This window comes from Anopheles darlingi, chromosome 3 (assembly GCF_943734745.1).
Source record: "Anopheles darlingi chromosome 3, idAnoDarlMG_H_01, whole genome shotgun sequence".
Lineage (NCBI taxonomy): Eukaryota > Metazoa > Arthropoda > Insecta > Diptera > Culicidae > Anopheles > Anopheles darlingi.
In genome coordinates this window covers 60,042,042-60,052,041 of record NC_064875.1, presented here as the reverse complement: position 1 = coordinate 60,052,041, position 10,000 = coordinate 60,042,042, and the positions used below count along the sequence as shown (strand labels likewise).

At 49.9% G+C, this 10,000-nt stretch overlaps 1 protein-coding gene and 1 long non-coding RNA gene across 2 annotated transcripts in view; one reads left to right on the top strand and one right to left on the bottom strand.

Moving 5' to 3' along the window:
• LOC125956673 (sodium channel protein 60E) overlaps positions 1-10,000 on the top strand; it is a 123,666-nt gene that overhangs the window by 85,612 nt on the left and 28,054 nt on the right. The window lies entirely within an intron of this gene.
• Positions 9,601-10,000, bottom strand: part of LOC125956674 (uncharacterized) — a 1,013-nt gene continuing 613 nt past the window's right edge. The window contains exon 3 of the long non-coding RNA XR_007469201.1: positions 9,601-9,938. This is a non-coding gene — a long non-coding RNA (uncharacterized LOC125956674). The remainder of the gene's footprint in view (positions 9,939-10,000) is intronic.

The following is a 10,000-nucleotide window of genomic DNA, read 5'->3' as shown; positions in this document are numbered from 1 at the left end:
CAGCAACAAAAAAAAGGATCTCAACAACCGAGTACGACTGTGTGGGCTAGAGGTATCATGATGTCCTTGATAAAATTACACTTTGTTGTCAGATGGTGGGATGCTGAGCCACATTACGTTCACTGCAAAAAGGGAGCACTTTGCAATGTCGCAGCATCACGGCTTGTGCTGGTGTTGTTTGAATGAAATTCAATCATCTTAAACACAGGCAAACAGTGGATTCGAAAGAAGAGCAGTGGATGGAACGACATTCTCTATTCGCTTTTGTTTTGAAAACATCACCTTAGCTCATTTCCAGAGGAGTTTGTTTTCCTGCTGCATCATTCTGCTTCAAAACATACGAACTACCAGATAGGCACCACACCTCCTATGCTGTGCTGCTCTGTTCATCATTTGCAGTAAAACTTTGCCGAACGACTTGGCAACTGTTTGCACAGTATATATGTGTATGTGTGTAGGTGTGTGTGTGGCAATGTACCATTTAATGTTCATTTGCAGGGAAATTAAAGACGAAAAGAAGGAAAACTGTGTCGTTGACTTTTTTTACCTGCAAACCAGGCTGGACAGCAAAAAAGTAACGGGAAAAGGCGTGCTCCCCTGTGCTCACTAACACTGTGCCGCACAGGAGCAGCACATTCATTGCAGGTAATTTGCCCAAGTTGTGCTACCAATTTCAACTCCCTTTCGCGCATTTTCGACTTATCATTGTGGTGCGCGAAAGACGCAATACTTTTGCTTTATGCTCCCCTGTCCTTTGCTCCCACCTTCTGGTTGAAATGACAAGCAACCATTTTACCTTCGGTCTGCTGTGCTGCGTCTCAGTTGAGTTTCACGCAACGCAACGAGTTGCTACAAAATACAACACCAACGGGACCGGATTTACCTTCTTTCGGTGATGAAAGACGAAAGGTAGCATAAAAGCATGCCTGCCTGCCTGCCTGCCTGCCTGCCTGCCTGCCAATTCAAGATACTGCTACTCCGCACTAATGATGCACTCATACATAAAAGATCCCCCTCTGCCTCGCTTGTTCGGTCGGTGCGGGTGCAAGGTACGTTCGTACGCATCGCTTGGCAACGGCTTGGAGGATATCCAAGGGATAATAAACCAAAAGTGCAGAACAGGAGCCAAGTATGCAGAACAGAAGGACAAAAGTATTTCGCAAAACAAAACTTTCATCGAGGACGAGCGAGTCGAGTAATGGAATGTTAAATTCCAAAACAAAACAGGAAAAGGAGAACACGAGAACAGAAGATTTCTCATATTTTATTTCATTCTTTTCAATGCAAACGAAAAAAAAAACCGAGCGTCCATCGCAAGGACGAGCGCAAGGATAATGCGCAGTACACGCAAGGCACACAGCGGATGCACAGGGAGTAAATCGTGCGGACGGGAAACTGTGGGCTGTATATCCAGCCTCGTGCCACAAACAAGGAGGGCCCTTGATGCAACAACTCCGGCTGAATGCCGGAGCTAGTCCAAAACGGTAATCGCCATCGTTTCCTTTCGCTGGTTGAGCTCGCTAGTGCGCCCACCCAACCGACCCACCCACCCACCAGCGGCCGGAGCCATCTGTTTGATGAATTTTAAGGATTTTTTCCTCGTTCCACACCGCGCACCTGTGGAGTGGTGGTAGCAGCGTGGCACCAAATGAGCTTCTCTCAGCACCCTACCCAAGAGGCAGCTAAGGGCCTTTGGCGGCAGTTTGCGGTTTGTTGCGCCCATAAACCAACCTCGAACTTTCTCTGCTTCCCACACGCGCGGTCGAGGCAGGATGGTACACTATTTGTGGGCAAAGGGAAGGACCTGGTAAGTTTTATGCTCCCTCCTTCCCTTCGATAGGACCACCTAGAGCACGACCAGAGGCACGTACAGTGTACCGGCCTCACCGCCAACGTCACATTAATGATTATGCTAACGTACGACATGGCGCAACTTTCGTTCGCTTCTTTGCGATGCTTTTGCTCCTTCTTCGCCTACGTCGATAGTGGTTTGTTGGAAGTCGTTGGACCAGGAGCCATGCTCTGACGATGGCCCTGTGTGTGTGTGTTTGTGTGTGCACACGACGTTCGTGAGTGTAAATTTGAAATATTTTTATAAGTTTGCGCCGGATCCGATAGGATCGCTACGCGCTGTACACGACCATTCCCCTTTGGTGGGCGCGCACCGCTTCGAGCCACTTTATGGCCACATGCCACGCACTCATGTGCCGGGGCACATGTGGCCAACGAACTACCGAGGCTGAGTGCAAAAAGCTAATAAAAATCTATTCTCCCACCAATACCGACACTCACAACTCAGCGGAAGTAATGCAATGGAGTGTGTCAATTAGTGGGCACTGTGGAACACCAGTTTACGCTCGGTGCTCGATAAATCTGCAAATCAACATCCGAGAGGCAGTTTTGCGTCAGAAAAACAGATTGATTGTAAAAACACTTTCGAGCAATTTAAAGGATATTGGAAAAGGACAAAAAAAACATTCATCGTCACCAACTACCGGCATGTTGCCGGCTGTCATCAAATGCACATTAACCAACTGCTGGCCACTCGCCACAGGACCACTAATCGATGTAATGAAATGCTCGTGAACGCACTCGTGGTCTCGCCATTTAGTTGGCGACGCTTTTCAACGACCGAACCAGCGCGAGCTGGCCGTTATTTCACACCCTGGCAGCGGTTCTAACAGGTGGTAACCGACATGACTTCGAGTTGCGCCGCAAACACTCAACACACACTCACGCCATGTCCACGCGTTGATCACCGAAATTTCAACCGCCCCCCCGGACCACTGACAAGGTTGTGCGTCATTGCGGGGCGCTTGACGCGATGATGAATCAAGAAGGAGCCACAGGACCTCAAAAATATTTCCAACTGATAAGCCACACGCCACAACTCACTCGCCCTTTTTTCTCTCTTTGCGCTGGCTGTGTGTCCCTGTAGCTGCAATCGACGTTTCGAAGCCAGGTGTCCATACCCTTCGGTAGTGTGCTCATGACGAATGCGCCACATGAACACCAAACACACATTAACAAACGCGTCATTATGTAGCAGCCCCAAACAGTGAGCCAACAAGTGCGATGTTATCCGCTAGCGACGTATTTAATTTTTAATACTTACTCCATCATTAATAGCTCGTCAGCGCGCGACGGGAGGGGGGTTGCCGAATGGAACCAGTTCTTTGTTTTCGGTTTTACGACCTTGCACTACCACCGCGAACAGGTACCGTGCAGCTGGTAAAACGAAAAACTTTATCCCAAAGACGCACAACACTTGGAAACACTATTTGCATTTGTATGACAAAACGATTCACTTCACTAACAACCACAACTGAAATTGCTTTCAAATTTCTACCCCGCGGCGCCATGTGTACTTGGATGCGCGGATCCGGTTTAGTGCTCGATTTACTGCTCGAACGCTCGGGCGTCGCATGCTTGGGGAAAACCCGCCGGTACGGTACATTGTTTTTTTTTTTTGGAAAATTCGAGTTCAATATCCGACTTTGAATTGCTGGGCAACTGCTTTGTCCGCGTGGGAACAGCCTCGCTCGCTCTTGTGCCTATTTTTAATACCCCCGAAAGGCAGTCAAAATGGCTCTCAACATCGACACGCCAGGCTCTGCGAGGCTCGGGATTATATTGAAGCAATTTGCCATCGCGTTTGCCGCTGCGAATGGCGCTGCGAACGATATTGTGACCGAATTGCTATTTCCCCGCACCGCAGGCCAAGTCCATGGAGTGCCAGTTGCCGGTGGCCAAAGAGTGCGTGAAACACGCAAACACTCGCCAGCCTTGGTTCGGTTCGGCTTTCCGAGCTTCACAGGCACCAGCGTCACCATCATAACGCTCGCTCTCGATTGAAGTCTTGGTAGAGGAGGGGGGTGGGTTACTGACCCAATCGATTTCAGAACTCGATGACGACATACGGTCCTTCATCAGGAGGGGACACGAAACGACGGCACAACGTCACGACGCAATTGTTTCCAACTCCGATTCAAACTTCGAACGAACGTTCGAGCGAACGAACGAGCGACCGAGCACGGAACTCGACTCGAAATCGAATCGCCAATCCGACGAATGGACCCCAAATTTAGCTAATCGATTCCCCACCCCGAGGGGGTGAGTGGGAACTTTTCGAGATCGAGCGAGGGGAGCGACAACAACGGAAATTCCTTTTGATGTCCTCGCCCACAACTCAACTCGAAAGGTCCTGAACGTGACCTCCATTTTGGAGATGCGAGTTACGGTGGCTTTGTGCTCGCCCCCGGGGACTCCATGAGGCCGGCTGGCCATCACTTTCGTTCGACGACGATGACATACGACCCTCAGATGTGTGCGGCAGATCGGTCTCGTTATCTCGATAAATGCACCAAACGTCGCTTCCGCTCTCTGCAGAGATAGAGAGAGAGAGAGAGAGTTCCTTTAACGAGGATCCAGGAGCTTGTTTCGTGCACTTGTTGTTGCTGACCCTCTCAAACCGCCTCTTAAGTCCCCCTTTTCCTTTATCCGTTTCTGAACATTTTATGAAAGACTGATCAGCTCCCTACCCTCCCCCATCATTAGCTAACTCTTTGTTGTTTGATGAACCAAATAATCATATGGAACCATTTTGTCTTTCTTCCTCTTTCACGCCTTGCAGATGGTAAGTGGTATTTACTGGGTCCAACCTTCTTCATCTACTTCTTCTTCTTCTTCTTCTTCTTCTTAGAATAGTTCCGTAGTAGTGCTTGAGTACTCCTTTTTATCCCCCTCTTCTTAGACTCCTCCCTTCCCACCTCCGTTCACCCTTAGAGCGCTCTACTGTTGCAAGGCTTCACTTCATCATTCGCATGAACCCCTGTCCCCATTCTCCCTTTCTTCTTTCTGTCGCGAATTGAAGAAATGACCTCTAGTGCGAGAGATAGACCGAGTATCGGCTCGGCTTTCCCTTCAGTAATCCCACAAAACCAGATTACCGTTGTTCAATGATTATCATTATCTTCCACCACATTAACTATTCCGGTAAAGCCGGAAAGCGAATGCGCGTACTGCTGCTGCTGTTGCTGTTGCTGCCTGATAGTGTAGTGTGACCAGGCTGTTCTGCACCTAGCGCTCAAAATTACCTAGCGCGCCTAGTGGCTCGCAATAACAACTGTAGCGTTGGCATTTGACGATGAATTATAGACTTCCCGTAGCAATAGCATAGCGCCGCGCCAGCTCGGCACCATGATTACAAATCATTCGGCTTCTCGAATTTCCTTCCAGCGATCACATTACTCGCCCGCCACCAGGCCAGGGCCTCTTCGGGAGTGAGGTCCTGAGTTGGTGATTAGTGCTACTAGCATTTCACTTTCTCTCGGTCGGCGTAATATTGATTCCACAGCAGTGCCGGCCATCCAAGTCATCCAATGCCGGAGTGCCCTCCGGGCTCGTTGTTCCAATTTCAATCGTTTCAGCACTTTTTCGCTTTTTGCGAAATCATCTTCGACTGCGAGACGGCCATGTTTTGCGGTGCAAACAAAAAAGGGAAGGGCTGTCGCGGGCTACGCGGCCCTTAATTACCGATCTTCTATGCAAAGCGTGACCAGCGTTTGGTATGGGGTGGCAGTGTGCGTGAACGCGTGAAGCGAAGATAAATGTAAGAAATGACTTTCGCACGAGGCTCTTCTTCATCAAGTTTCTGCTGCTACTGCTGGCTACAATTTTCGGGCCAGAAAGAGCGCGAGCGCGACCCAAGCAACCGAAAACCTTCAACCGAAGATGAGACTCCAAAGAAACTCCAAACCATTGCGCGAGCCTTAAAAGGGGAGGGAGAAGGCTAATGCCGGATTACCGCCAATGCGGCATTACAATGCGGAAAATGGTCGTGCGCGGCGCGACGATGGCCCCAGTACAACACTCCACATGATCCGCGTGCGGTCCACCGAGCTAGACGATGCTCGACGACAACGACCACGACGGCGGCCCGTTTTGCCGCGATGCCGATGAACTGCGCGCGAGGCGTAAACGGTGGTGGCCAGATAAAAAACGGCGAAACGACGAAACACGCAACAAACGGACGGACACCAGCTAGTTCCGGCGTCGCGTGGCCATGCTGGGGAGGGGAGAGCTGACGAGTGCGAAAGTGAGCTAAAATGAAACGGAACATATATTTTTATGTTAATTCCTCTGCGGGAGAGATAGCGTAACTCTCGTGGCAAAGGCGCCCAACTACTACTACTACTACTACCGACCGTTAGTAGGCGACGCTACTAGTGTGCGAGCATGATGCTCGAGCATCATGCTACCACGGCAACCGCGGTGGATCGAATAACGCAAAGCGTGCAGAATGAAAAAAAAATCGATCCAAAGTATACAAATATGCTTCCTAGCGGGGTGGTCAGCCTGTCCATCATCATGTGCCGAGCGTGTGCGGGAGGAGGGCTGCTGATAACATTCCAGTGGCGAGATTTGACCCTCCTGCCAGCTCTCTTTTTCGTTTTGTGGTGATGGTCATCGCCTTTCGACCGGTGCCATGGCATGCCGTGACCACTATGGCGCCTCGTACGTCGTCACGCGTGTGTCCCTGAGAATGATGGCCACTTGTGGCGTGGCGGTTTGTGAACTTCAAGCACCGTCCTTTGGCTATTCTCGCCGCCTCCTATTCCTGGCACACCACAGGGGAGCGACATTAAGCAGCGCTGGTGACGACGACGATGATGATGATGATGATGATGGTAGTGCTGATGTGGGTTGTGAGTCCAATCTCATAGTGCTCACCACGTGGCCACAATTTATTACATTCATCCTGGGCACCAGAGAGGGGATTAACCGTACCTTGCGCACCTTCTTCGTTCGTTCACAAAGAAACATTTCTTTTAAAAAAGATTTCCAAACCACACTTTTTCCACCATGGACGGTGGTCCTTCTGTGACCTTCAGTTATCGAAAAAGTGCTACAGACCGCGGGGTTAACGGTTTGAAAACGGTGCCAGGGACTATCAGAGCTAACTGGCGCTACTGGCGAATGGCTGGCACATCTGGCCTGGTGCCAGGTGGCCACGTGTTGCTGCATTTCTGTGATGAAGAGTAAAACCAAATAAATCTCACAAAATGGAAGAACGTTGAGGTGATATTCGATACAAAATCATCCGCTCTCCATCGTCTGGCGAACCATAAAAAGTTGCATAACTTTTAGCCAATACGGACCAGTTAAGACCGGGTATAATGGGGGAAAGCGTATAGTGTCCTCACACCCCTCATCATATCGAGTGTCATTCACCGACCGAGAACAAAGTGGATTGATAAAGTTCGAGAACATAATGCGTGTAAAACAGTGCCCAGCCATCGTCAACGACGACAACGACGACGAAATGGCCAAAGTTGTGTGAGAAACGATCCAGCAGCCAGCTCCAGTGATTCGCCTTTAATGTCCTGGTAAACGAATGGTCAAGCGAGGAGCTCCAATCCAATAATGGAAGTGGTCGTCCACGAGTGTGATTTTGCCTTATGATGCGCCAAAACATCGCCAGATTGACACGCTGCGCTCCCGGACCACCACTGTGATGGCCAGTATGTATAACTTATGTTCTTATACATCTTAAAAGCCAATAAGAGCCAGATAGAAGAGATAAGAGTCGGAGGAAGAGGCCACCGCCACTTCGCAAACATATTATTGCCATCTGATACAAATATTATTCGACAAAAGTCGCACCAAGCCGACCATCATACGGCAAGCAAGTATCGTGTGCTTTGGCCACTTGTTGACCTTTGACCAATAATAAAGACTTCCCTCTGCAACGGCTTTTCCTTTCGGCGTTGTCGGAACACAAAAAATGAATAAAGAAATAATCAGACCATTAACCTCCTACTCCCCCTTCTGGCGCTTTTCCTCGTCCTCGGCGAGAAGTACGGCGGCCCCGAGAAGTGTCTCGTAAATGGTGGAATGAAAGAGAATCGTCCTCCTCCTAGGCAGGAGCAGGATTAATTTGCTTATTTAGGCACCGGTTTCCGGCACGCGCCACCGCCGTCTTGTTTGTGCAGACCGACCGCAGACTTCCTCCGGCAAATGGCCGCCCGTTATCACATGAATGAAGTCGAGAGGGGTCGTACATCAATTCCTCCAACCCTCCCGCTAGGCCTAGAATACTGGGGCCCAAATGAATTGAGCCTCTCGATTGCCAACGTACCAGCAGAGTCCTGGTGCGTAATTATCCTGGCCAAGCGAGGAATGAGAGGTGGTCTTTCTGTGACTCTTTACGTCCTTCCGGAGAAGCGAAGAAGCCAAATGTGATTCTGTCTGGCTCTCTCCTCGGTCCTTTTCCATACACACTGGAGGTAGGATTAATTCCGTTGAGGCGAAAAGCGCACAAAAAGAGCCACAAGTGTACCAGCATAAGTGAGAGAGGGAAGGGGGATCAGTTCTTGTGGCAGGATTGTTATCGATTGGCGGAGAAGCGGAATTAACGAGTGTGTCAATATTAATGAAGTGCAAATTGGGTTTGCATGGATGCTGCTCGTGCTGCTGATGTTGCAGAGTGAAAAAGGGGCAAGAAAGCCCTCGTAGGTAGATTGGTGAGGCGAACTACTTTGCGCCAACCATACACTCCTTGCTATGCGCTCCTGCTGCTGCTCATCCTGGCACGGCACGTGATTGTTTTAATTCCGGAATCCGTTTGTCCTGGTGTGAAGGTAGCATGTTGCGAGCATATTTAAGCAACTCTTTAAACTGTTTTCCTTGGCCAGTTCGTGCACACCTGAGCGTTTCATGGCGCTATGGGATATTATTACCAGTGTGCCAAATTTTCGATAGAGCATCCACGGATCCGACTAATATGTTTCTTTCAATATCCTCGTCTACTCGGGGCTCATAAAGCTATGAGGCTCCACCTAGTGTGCCGCACAATTATGATGATGATGAGGTGAATGGTGGTTATTGTCATGCTTGATCAATATTAACGACAACCGCAGCACCTTCCACAGCAGAGAGCACATGCGAAAGGCGTTTTTTGCTACGGTGCTGAAGAGGTCATGTGCGAAAAGCGCGATCGTTTTGCTTCATCACGTCCACGTGGTGCCTGTGGCCCGGGGAGGACGGTTATTTTCGTGTGGCATATTAAAACATTTGCTCGCCCTGCCTAGGCCACTGCTATACCGCATCATTATCACGCGAAATGTGCCAACGCCCGTCTCCTCGTGCTCTTGAGCAGGTACCGCACCGGTTCCCGTTGTTCTTGAGCCTTGCAATAAGACGGCTTTTCCTCCTTTTCATGTTGAAGTGTCTAGCAGGCTATTTTCAGGGCAGAGCTAATATGCCAGCCCTTTGCGATTGTAGAGCGCGTGACCTACCGGTACCGTGACACTCATTAAGATACCCTTCTTTTCGTCCTATCTCCGGTTGCGCATTCATGGTGTCCTACAAGAAATGAATCGTTGCCAAGGAGAACAATAGAAGAGTGGCCGTTGGTGGAAATCTGAAGGACACACGTTTCTCGGGCTAACAATCGAAGGAGGCATCACACTCTGTAAAGAGAAACTGAACCTTTCTAGACAAAGCCTACCTAGAACGCGGATCTTTATCCCCCTGCCTGCTAAATTTCTTTCCGAATCCCTTCTTCCCCCCTCGAACAAAAAGAAAGAACTGCGTATCTCTTGCTTAGTATTGTACATCCGGATGTGTCGTAGCGCCCGGAAGGCGCCTCGTTCACTTCCTCACGCACAGATGTGTGGCGTGGCGTTTATTCGGGGGTTTCGTTTCGGGATGTTACATCTCTTGCTAACCACACCAAACACGGCTTCCGTCACGTACACACGCTGCTCCCGGAGAAGGGAATGCACAGGGGTCCAACATACACGCGGGCTCGCGTTCCTCCGATTTTCTCCGTTCTGTGGAAAATGCTGTCCGCGTACTTCCCGGGGCGGTTCCGACACATTTTTGCTCCAGACGTTTGAGAGACCCGTTGCACAGCGATGAAACGGTTGTTCCAGCTGCGAGAAAGAGATAGAGCGATGCGTTAGACACGCAGTCTTGAGGTCTGGGGCTCCGCCGT